The sequence below is a fragment of the Mytilus californianus genome, unplaced genomic scaffold (genome assembly GCF_021869535.1).
Source record: "Mytilus californianus isolate M0D057914Y unplaced genomic scaffold, xbMytCali1.0.p SCAF_7, whole genome shotgun sequence".
Taxonomy (NCBI): Eukaryota; Metazoa; Mollusca; class Bivalvia; order Mytilida; family Mytilidae; genus Mytilus; species Mytilus californianus.
The window spans coordinates 2,322,761-2,335,030 of record NW_026262723.1 but is presented as its reverse complement, the minus strand read 5'-3'; the positions used below and the strand labels follow the sequence as shown (position 1 = coordinate 2,335,030).

General features: G+C 30.2%; 2 long non-coding RNA genes across 2 annotated transcripts; one reads left to right on the top strand and one right to left on the bottom strand.

Moving 5' to 3' along the window:
* Positions 1 to 3,352: 3,352 nt before the first annotated feature.
* On the top strand, positions 3,353 to 4,507 carry LOC127708181 (uncharacterized). The gene is made up of 2 exons (XR_007985180.1): positions 3,353 to 3,426; positions 4,044 to 4,507. It is a non-coding gene; the product is annotated as an uncharacterized LOC127708181 (long non-coding RNA).
* A 2,120-nt stretch (positions 4,508 to 6,627) lies between these two features.
* LOC127708179 (uncharacterized) lies at positions 6,628 to 11,291 on the bottom strand. The gene is made up of 2 exons (XR_007985178.1): positions 10,412 to 11,291; positions 6,628 to 7,758 (listed from the first exon to the last, which is right to left on the bottom strand). It is a non-coding gene; the product is annotated as an uncharacterized LOC127708179 (long non-coding RNA).
* Positions 11,292 to 12,270: the final 979 nt, after the last annotated feature.

Genomic DNA, 12,270 nt, shown 5'->3' with positions numbered 1-12,270 from the left:
TAATATATAACGTATTATTTTCCATTTAAACATTTTAAATTTGTTGTTTTCAAGGTAGTTAAAAATAAAGTTAAATGTGGACTTCAATTTTGTAGTCATTTTTTTATGAAGAATTCTTTCCCACATTAAAACTCCTGTCGGTTTATCATGTGTAAATTGACTTTGCAAGAAAGTATATACTTCTTTGTTACTCATATCTGGTGAAATTTCATGTTTTAGTAGTATATTTAACTTCACTGATGTTTTTATATTGACAACAGTTTTGTAAGAGCTTTCTTGTTTTAAAATATTTTGCCAGTGCTTTGGTATAGCTTTTTTAACTAATGAAAATTCTCTAATCCAATCTTGTTTATTCTTTAAATTTTTTAGTACAGTTTCTGATGAGATGTATCCGTTTTCATCTAATATATTATTGATGTACAAAATATTACTATTAACCCAGTTTTGAAAGAACAAACATTTCCCATTTTCTTTGATAAGATGATTTCCCCATATAAGTTGTTTTCTAACCTAAAGAAAGTTTCTTGGTGTGATTGTTTGACCTCCTTTTATTTCTACCCATGTTTTAATTAATTGTTTATAGAATTCAGGTAAAGATTTATAATCTATTTTATTAAGCAAATTAACATTTGTTAAATTCATTCTGAATAAAAGAAGATCTTTCCCAAATTTATCAAGGTAAAATCTTGGAATAATTTTCCAGTTATCATTTTCCTTTTTGATTAGTTTTAAAACCCATCTGATTTGTAATGATTTAAGATAGCAGTCTAAATCAATCATTTGTAATCCTCCCTCAAGATATGGTTTACATAATATAGTACGTTTAACTTTATCTTTTTTTCCACTCCATATAAAATTATATATTAAATTCTTGAACTTTTGCTTTATTTCCTGTGTTATTATCATACTTGATGCAATGTATGTTAGGTTTGGTAAAATTAAAGACTTAACTACAGTTATCTTTCCTATTAATGTTAAGTTTCGTTTGTTCCATCCTTGAATTAATTTTTCACACTTGTCTATTTGCTTTTCTGTATTTAATTTATGACATTCTTGATAATTGTATCCAAAATATATTCCTAGACTTTTAATGTGGTCTTGTTTCCAGTTTATATTTTCAAATTTATCTTTTGAATGTTTAAGTTTCCCAAGCCACAAACCTTCTGTTTTATTTCTATTCAATTTAAGTCCAGAAAGGCTTCCAAAAGTTTCAATAATGTTAAGGGCTATACTTATTTCTTTGCGTGTTTTTAAAAACAATTGAGTATCGTCTGCCAACTGACATATTTTTAGCGAGCAAGATTTTCCATCTAATTTGATTTCAAATCCTTTTAGTTTGTTATTTTCCCTTAATTTAATTGCCATTATTTCAACAGATAAAACGAAAATTAATGAGGATAACGGACACCCTTGTCTAATCCCACGGAATGTATTAAAGGGGGCAGACACCCATCCATTATTTAAAATACACCCTTTTATATCTGTATACATAGTTTCAACCCATTTAATGAATTCCTTTTTAAAACCAAATTTTTTTAAAGATTCAAACATAAAACACCACTCCAGTGAGTCGAAAGCTTTAGTAAAGTCTAAAAATAAAATTGCACCATCTACTTTAAATTTTTCAGAATAATCAATGATGTCTTGGATTTGTCTAATATTAAATCCTATGTATCTGTTTTTTATGTAACCTTTTTAATCAGAGTGAATTATTTTTGGAAGTACTGATTTTAATCTTTGCGCTAAGGCATAGGCTAATAATTTAACATCATAATTTAATAATGTGATAGGTCTATAGTTATCAAGGGAGAGTGGATCATTTTTTTTATACAAAAGAGATATAGCTCCAATTTTTTGGGAGTTGGTTAATTCACCTTTTTTAAAGCAATAATTGAAAACGGGTACTATCAAATCTTTAATTTGTTCCCAGAATTTTCTATAAAACTCAACATTTAGTCCGTCCAAACCTGGGGCTTTGTTCAGTTTCATTTTAAATATAGCCTCTGTGAATTCACTTATAGTAATTTTTCCTTCACATATATTGCTTTCATTTTCATTAATTTTTTTACATTCTTTAATAGTTTCAAAGTACTTTCTTACCTCTTCTGTGTCAGGTTTTGTTGAAGTATATAATTTAGTATAATAATTAACTTCTAGATTTATTATTTTGTTTTGGTCATATGTTACCTGTTTATTTTCATCATACAGTTGAGTTATAGTTTTTTTACTTTGCCTTGTTTTTTCTAGGCCAAGAAAAAAGGATGTGTTTTTCTCCCCTTCTTCTAGCCATTTCACACGTGATCTTATTTGATTTCCTTTAATTTTTTCATTATATAAGCTTGCTAATTGTTTTTCTATATTTTCTTTTAGGTTAATTTTCCTCTCATGTGTATTGCTGTCACAATCTATTTAAGCGGATAATGTTTTTAATGTGTTTTCTAAAATTTCAATATTATCTTTTTTAATATTTGCTTTTAATTTACAGTATTGAATGGTATAATCCCTTACCTCAACTTTAAAATTATCCCATAAAATATCTAGGTTTAGAGATGTTTCTGCTTTTGTTTTATATGTATTAATCAACTTTGAAATAATTTTTTGATACTGTTTATCATCTAGGATGCTACTGTTTAATTTCCAGTAACCTCGCCCTTTTGAGTTTCTATTTATGTTGATTTTTAATGAAACGGCGTAATGATCAGTGTGTTGAAGTACTATTGGTCTTATGTCGCATGAAATGCAATTTTTATTAACTTCATCACTTACTAAAAAATAATCAATTCTTGTAGATTCTGAAAAGTTTTTTCTTCTCCAGGTAAATTGGGTTTTATTTATGTTTTTGCCTCTCCAGACATCGGTAAGTTTTAGATTCTTAATCAATGTCTTGAGGTTATGAACTGGTTTATCAAATTTTTTATTTCCTAATTTTTTCTTGGTATCTTTTATAGATAATATGTCATTGAAGTCACCCCCAATTATTAACTGGCCAATACTATGATCTTCAATTAATTGTTTTACTGATTTAAAAGAAGTATTTCTTGTTTTACAATTATTAGGTGCATATAGGTTCACTAAGGTGTATATATTGTCATCTATTTCTATATTTAATAACTAGTATGAATCTACCTTCTGAGTCTTTATATTGGTCAATAAGCTTGTAGTTTAATCTGCTTTTTATCCATATAGCCACCCCTCTTGCATTACTTAACCCATTATTTAAAATTAATTCACCTTTGAATTCTTGTTTTAACTTTGATTCTAAGGTGTAAGTAAAATGAGTTTCTTGTAGGAATACTATATTACATTTTTGTTGATTAGCCCATTCAATAATTCTGTTTCTTTTTTCAGATTTTTGTAAACCGTTGGTATTTACGGTGCAGACATGGATACAGTTTTTATGTATCATATTGTATTATTATTAAGAAGGTGAGCTAGTATAATTAAGGAGTTCTGTTCAGTTTGAAAGTAAGTTGAACCTGTAAATCCACATGAATTTGAATTTAAGATTTTATCTTTATCCTTGCTTTGTTGGTTTTTTTTGTATGACATTTTTATCAGTATTAAATTCTTTATATATGTACATCTATATACAACCATAATTATCATGATTATTAATGTGCAAACATTACACAACATATCAGTTACTGACCTCAATATATAGGTCGTGAATTGGGTCAACAATGTGACTTGAAATACAGACCCCTTTGTGTCCAAAAAAAAATATTTTGGACTCATTAAATTTGTATACATACATGCAAATACAATCAATAGAAAAATATATACAAAGATGATTAATAGAAAAAAACATGACTTTAAACTAAACACTATATAAACAAAATTGTTAAATGTTTTTACATGTACTATAAAAATACATACTGGACTATTATTTACATGGTATTTACAGAGCCAATGTTGCATAGTATTGTTGGCTACTTGATAAGTAAGTGAAATACTAGTATGTTTATGATCAATATTTGTATTGTATGACTTATGAATGTTTTAGTGTCAATTATAATAATCGATCTATGTTTTGATTTTTGTAGGTGTACTTTATCCTTTTGAGGTTTGGTGTATGGATTCACAGATGATAATCCCATATCCGCTTTAACCAAAACTATTGAAGGATTTATTACAATTATATAGGAAAGAGTTAGTTTCCGACAAGCTTTTTGAAAACATATATGTGAAGTGAATGTACATATGCAGCTTTGCAATAAGTGATAAAAAAAGACACAAAGAATTTTAATAATAAAGAAAAGATCTAAAGATGTTGAGATTGTGCACACGCTGCTTACCACTGGATGTGAGAAATTGTACATAGTTACAAAAGGATTGTAAATTACTAATAAGAGAGGAGATATTTAGTTGTGATTATATAGACTGATAATTGAGTGATATAGAATTAAATGATGACTTATAGTTTTATGGTCTATTAATTTTTGAATTGTGGTTAAATGATACCTGTAATGATAATAAAATATTAATTTAATACATCATTATATTCATATTGTTGTGTTTTTGATTCTTATACAAACACAGGTAAATTAACTACATGTATGTATATAATTAGGTATCAGTTGTTTTGGACCTCTTGGCAGTAGAATCACTCTCTTTGTCGTGAAGCTTCTCAGTTGGTGTTACTGGGGACTTCTGAAATGTAATACTAACAGGTTGTTTTGATGGATTTTGAGTTTTTTTGGTTGATTCTTGTGTGCTCTGATTACCGGACATGAATGAGGTAATTTGAGCTTGACTGGGATCACCCTTTTTATTACTGTTCTTTTTTTTTTTTATTTTCTTTCGTTTTTGTGGATCAGCTACAGGATTGATAATAGATTGCGACTGTCCATTGTCATCTTCACATCCAGTAGTTGATGCACCTTCACGTTCAGTAGATGATGCGCCTTCATGACCGCTCACTCCGGTAGCTGATGCACTTTCACATGTTACATCATTGTTGGTTTGGACGGATATTTGTGTTGCATCAGTGCCAGTTTCAGATTCAGAAGTTTCATCATCCGCATCACTTGTTTCATTGTTTTCTTTATCTGATTGTTCGGGGACGTCTGAGAAAGTATCTTTGGTACAGGCATTTTGTTTGTGTCCTTCTTGTCCAAATGATCTGCATACCCAATCATTGGTACAATCTTTTGTTTGATGACCTTCTTTCAGACATTTCGAACATTTTTTATTTTGAAAGTTGTATTTAGGCTGATCACGATAGAGGATGGTGGCTCTATATTTGCCAATGAGAATGGATCTTGGGATGTGCTCTGTTAGCGGTCCATCACAAATGATGATCCTGTCTCCGGTTAGGCAGTTGGTCAGTTTGTAGTTATATCGTAATCGTTCTCTAAAGTTGCTCAAAATTGAGCAACCATATTTTTCCAACTCCCTAATAATTTGTCCGTCGTCTGCTGAAAGAGGTACGTCTTTTACTCTTATTCGTACATTGTTGATGTTTTCATGTGCAGTCACACGTGGATTTCTTGAGTAAGTCCAGACTGATTTACCACGAACTGTGATGCATTTGGATATAAGGATATCTCTTTCAGATTCGTCATCAAGGTAAATTCTCCATAAGCCTCGGATTCTTTAAAGGCCAATAATTGTTCTATCGGGTACAACTTCGCTGACAGCTTTGTACATTTCAGTGTGTGTCAGGTATAATTTTTTCAGAGTCTCTCCTTCAGATATTGATCCAAAGACATCTGATTCCAATGTAAATACAGGTTTAACACTAACCATGTCTGAGGGTTCAATTGTTTTAGGGTCTGTTTTAATTTTTTCTGCATAGGACGCCATTTTGGGTTCACTTTCTTCATTAGATTTTGCCATAACTTGCCTGAATTCAGCTATTCTAAAGTTTTTTTTTTCTACAATTAGTCACTTAAAGACTAGAACTACATACAAGCAAGCAGCTATAATACTATGAAGTGATTGTCGATGAGAAAACAAAGTTAATTACGATTTTTGTCTTTAAGAGCCAATCTGCCAGAAAACCATGCAAAACCGTCCGAATGTCACTTTTTCCAAATGAGTTCATATTTGGCATATTGGTGCACCTTAGTAATGTAAATAACCACACAAATTTTTTTGGGACAATATTGAACCGATCTGGATATTTTTTGAGCGCCATGTTTTAACAGATGAAATTGCTCGAAAACAGCAAAAATAAGCCTTTTTTGGCATATTTCGCTGGTTTAAATAAAAAAATATGGGAACATTTATAATTTTTTGATAGTTGTTCCTAGTAATACATCACTTTAAGTGTAAGAATGCATAGAATTAACAATGCTGTCTATTAAGTGTATGTATAATCTTAACTGTTTCAATATGTCTTATTTAGCTACATGTCCAAAATGGCTGATTTTGGTCATCTTTCAGAGCCAAAATACTCCAAGACCCGTTTATTATTGTAAAACAACATATCTACTTGCAAAGTATAACTATATATACCCAATCAAAAAAAATATCAAGCTCGGCAAATAATGTTGGTGTCTGGTATATGCCACAACAAAATGGGGTAACCTGCATATTCAAATTTTCTCAATTTTGCCGTCTAATTTGTAACTACTGACATATGATAAGATCTGGACTTATAAATAAGTATAACAACAAATGGAAAAGAATAATTAATGTTTCATTTAATACATTAAGAAAATAATCATACATAAATACAAATTATTCATTATAAATCTAGAGGCTCCCAGGAGCCAAAATAGATCATATTGACAAATTGTGCACCTAAAACAATAAAAAACACATATTTCAAACGCAATCAATTTAAATTAGAAGTTAAACAATTCAGAATAAGTTCAGACTGTAAAAAAAAAGTTTCTACTGACCACTTTTGCAATTTATTCTTATAATATATTGATATAGTTGTCGGATAGTAGCAGAAAACTGTGAAAATTTGTAAATTTACACATTTCAGGGACAATAGCTCATAGATGTTATGTCCAATTTTTCAGAAAAATTTTGGGTATTTAGATCTTGTCATGTTGATAGTTTTTATCAATATATATATATTGAAAAGTTTTTAAATTTTGTATACATATATATATGTATGACACTTCTTCTAAAGTTATTAAGATGATGGTTTAAAAGTGAAAACTGTAAACAGATGATTTTAACAGACACTTAGTGATGGAAATTTTTTTATGACCCTTTGAGACTAGTATGCTAACAAGGCAAGATTTGCCAGGTACCTATATCTATGTTGCTGCAATGTGGTCAATACAAACATGAAAATCATAAATGCTTCTAAAAAAAAATCCCACAACTAGACGAAAAACAAATTACTTAGTCTATATATACCAGTGCAAAATTTATAAAGAATTTTGAATGAAATTGGATAGCTGTTAAGATTACTGTACCTATAATGCTCTACATCGCATCCTCGGAGATAACAGAATTAAAATAAGTCATATGAATCTTCAAATTTCAATAAAGTTGAATGTGTTTTTTTATACTTGAACGGCTATAGGTTTTACTATAAAATAAGTGTACATTAACTTTCTTGTAAAAGAAAAACCACAACATTAAAATCTCCATAAATGATGAACTGTTATTTTTTGAGACATAATCCCATGGAAGATTTAACTGATGTTTTAAAGTTAGAAAGTTTCTGTTGCTTGTTTGGTTGGTTGAAATTGTTTCTGTTAGAAGCATTATCAGTCTCCCAATCTGATGTTGACTGCTGTGAAAGTTCAGTTGTTGTTGACACTGACAGAAAGGTTAGCTGCGAGTCTAGATCTGAAAACCACAAAACATACATACATAAATCAGGCCGTTAGTTTTCATATTTTTTCATTTTCTTATTTTGGGGCCTTTTATGGCTGAATATATATGCAGTATAGGTCTTGCTCATTGTTGAAGGCCATATGGCATATGAAGACCTATAGCTTTACTTCTATGTCATTTGTTCTCATTGGCAATCATACCACATTTTTTTTTAATTTCATATATACCACTGACAGGAAATAAAATTGACAACTTTTACTGTAAGTGGATGTAGTTACAAAATTCTCCCAACTAAAGCCAAATCATTTTTGCAGAATAGTTAATATCCACTCCTTTTAAGCATGTCCAAATAGCCCTTAACATCTTTACAACAATAAAAATTGCCTCCATTTGGTTTGGCATGTCAAATTACCTCTCAATATAATTTTACATTGAAAACAGACAATGGTGATAATTTGACCGCTTTTAGTGACAATCTTTGAAATGGTGGCCATCTTTATATCTGTTCTCTGTGTCAAAGTACAGCTAAATATCAATATTCTTTAAAATCAAACTCAACAAAATTGAAAATTTTACCCTTTATTTGCTGTGTCCATCTTTAAAAAAAAATTTCATTGTTTTGTTGGCATGTCAAAAGTGCTATAATTCCTTAATGTCAATTTTCATATAAGGCCATCTTGAAAATGTTTGCCATTTTGGAAGAAAAAACAACCTTAATTTGTTTAGCAAGTCAAACTACCACGACTATCCCTAATTAACAATTTTCATTAAATTAACCAGTGTTGAAATTTGTGCCATCCTTGGTGGCCATCTTGAAAATGTTTGACATCAGATAATCATCCACATATTGTGCTTTTCTTTTCACTAAAGTTTAATTTAAAAAGATAACACCAGTTATCTCAGAAAAGGACAAATTTTGTGGAAGATGAAGAAAAAATGCAAGTTTGGACAGAACATTCAAGCAATAACAGCTCTAAATTTGTAATGGGATTAAATATTTGACAAAGAATAAGTTTCTAACACAGAATAAATATGGTATAAAGATAAAGTTTAATAGATTCAGCATATCAGAGAACCCCAAGATCAAATTAAGATTTAAAATTTAGTTTAATTTTGGACCCTTTGGACCTCAATGTAACCCAATTTCATAATAGGGCCCAAAAACTAAATACAGGTTAGATTCAGGCTGAATCAGCATCTTTAAAATTATTGTTGAAATCAAACACAGTTAAATTATGGACCCATTTGAACCAACTTGAAAACTGGGACCAAAATCATAAATCTAAGTACATATTTATATTCAGGATATTTGATTATTTCTATTTATCATTCAAAGAACCCTAATTCATTGTAATTAGAGTTCAAGTTTTGTTAAAATTAAACTAAGTTAAAATTTGGACCCTTTGGACTTTAAAATGTGGACAAATTTGAAAACCGGACCAAAATTAAAAATCTAAATATAAAACATTTTGTATATCAAAAGAACCTCAAGAATTCAAGTTGTGTAGAAATAGAAAAAAAATTTTGGACCATTTTGAAATCAATGTGAACCAATTTAAAATGGGGCCCAATTGCAACATCTTAAATTATTTAAATACATTGTAAGATTTAGCATATTAAGAACCCAAATAATGTATTTATTTTAATTTGTTCTTGTCCTAAACATGCATGAACTATTTGCCACTGGACATTAGCATTACCAACAACCAATCAATTAATCGAACAGGTGAAATATCTTCAAAAGTACCAATAAAAATCTCCCCCTTTTATATTTGAAAAAGTAAAATCACAAAAATACTGAACTCCAAGGAAAATTCAAAAAGGAAAGTCCCCAATCAAATGGCAAAATCAAAAGTTCAAACACATCAAACGAATGGATAACAACTGTCATATTCCTGACTTGGTACAGGCATTTTCTTATGTAGAAAATGGTGGATTGAACCTGGTTTTATAGCTAGATAATAAACCTCTCACTTGTATGACAGTTGCATCAAATTCCATTATATTGACAACGATGCGTGAACAAAACAAACAGACACAATAGGTAAAATTGTCAAAAATAGGGGTACAGCAGTCAACATTGTGTTATCATCTTAATCACTATAAAAACAAACAAATGTAACGAAGAAGCACAAAAAGGCATAAATCAAATTTAACATCCTCATTTTGCTTATATTATACGATTTTATATATCTATGTAAAATCCACCCATAAAGGATGGAAGGTTTTAAGTACTGGCGTAAAACCGCGCGTTTGAAATTCGCACAGGTAGACATAAAATAATTTTGTCGTTCAAAGTATGACAGGATACATAAATACAGAGTCACGTAAAATGGATATCACAAAAAACAGACTTAACAGTAAAAGTAATACGTATTAATAAATAAAATAATTGAAATGGAATGTATGAACAGTTCATTAGTCATTGTTAGTTATTGAATGGAAACTATAGGAGCCGCCCAATATAGTACTACAAATTAAAATTAGCAAAGTGATTTTTCAATGGGAAAACCAAGTTAACAAAGACCTGTTTAATTAAACTGATGTACAAATGTATAACATGTAATTGTATAATTATGTTATTATATAAGTGATTACATATACTTTGTATGATTACCATGTTATACAAACAGTTAAATTAATATATAAGTTAATAGTAACTTACCAATATCTTCTTCTATACATGTATTTAGTTTGACCTGGCTATTGTCACTTTTACAAAAATTCATCTTAATTGAGCATTGCTTGCATATATATAGCCCTACAAATAAAAAGTGTTAAACTATAAAATAATTCTTCAATTTTGTTTTACATGAAATAAAATATATCAGACAGGAAATGTAGGGTAGTGTAGCATCACTGTGCATGTAGTTTAAATGTATGTTTTTTCTTTTAAAAAGGGCTCTATAAGTAATCTACATACATGTACATGTAGGGTCCTAAAATTGAACTTTACAAAAGTTTGCAATGCTTTTGATTTTTTTAGTCTCCATGGCCTATTAGTTCATTAAAAAAATATTATTCTCTGGATAAAGTTGTCTAGTGTTACATGTACAGTATGTTGTATGTAAAACATGTATTTGTAGGAGGCTTTTCCACGAGATAAAAGTTTTTTTAGTAGACAAAGAGCTGAACAACTTCCAGTAAGAACTGAAAATATAACTTAGGGGAAGAGAATAAAAACCTGACCTGCTAAACGTTGAATATGTTGAAATAGATTTTGATTATTATCATGATTCTGGTATATAAATTGATTTTTTAAGCAGAAAATAAATATATATTGTACCCTGGTTAATAGCTTGAAAATTAAAATTCTGTCCTAAGCTGACAAGGACTTAAATATTTTGACCATTCTAACCCTCCCCCTTGCTCTTTTAATCAAATGGTCCCAAGACAGAACAATGTATATACAGATATATATTATTTGCTTGCACTTTGCCATAGGAAATAAATAAGATGTCTTAGAAACAGGTCAGGTGTAAAAGAATATTCACATGCCCCTTCAACACCCCCCCCCCCCCCCCCCCCCCCCCCCCCCCCCTCCTTTTTTTAATCTAGCTAATGTATCAATTGTTGGTCCCCTAATTTCAGATTGACTATATGGAACAAATGAAAATTGATTGTAAGATTTGTACCTGTTCCTACCGGAATAACTCGTCCTGTATACAGCCTGTTTTGAAAGGGTGAAGATCCTTGGTCAGCTTTGGCTTTGCTGGAAGAGGTTTGGACGAGATGTTGACATCTTGCTTGACTATCATGTCAATGAATTCCATAAAAGTCCCTGTACTTCGAGCATATTCAAAGACAAAATGATGTAACAACCATGGGAAAATAAACCACTCCTTGTCTTATATAAAATAAGGAGTCCTGTTGGAAATTCTACACCATAGTTTTCAGTATTATTCAGACTTCCTAAATGTAGATGAATGGTAGTCTGTATCTGTATGAATATGTTTAGTTACCAATGCTGGTTTCAAAACCACGGTAGAGAGAGTGTCGTTGATTTATTGATGGTGCGCCAGAGCAGTTTTGACACTCTCAATCTCAATTCTGGTGCGAGCAAGGTCACAGACAGGTTCCACTCGTTCACTTTTTTTTTTACGAAGAATGATTTAGAATACTTTTGTTTTGCTCGTTGAAATCTAAAAACACTTTTTGCTGTTCATGGACTTATTTTTCCAATCAATATTTATCATGTTTATTCACTAAATTATTGTCATGATTGTCAAATTTCTTGGCAGTAATTATTTTTTTTGGAAATGCTATTTTGGTCTTTAGTGCATTCAGATATCTTAAATAGTTTGTAATATGTAGATGTATAAGGCTGGGATAGCCCACATGCTCATCGTAGATTATTAAAGTCACAAACTTCACTGTAAACATTTGTCTGCCAAACCATCACTGGGAGCTGACATGTTTGAGATCTTACCCAAGGGAGATAAGCGATGGAAGAGCATAAAAGATGGACTCCCTGGTTTCAGACAATTTATTGATTTTTGGACTTGCAGTACAAATACGTCTTAT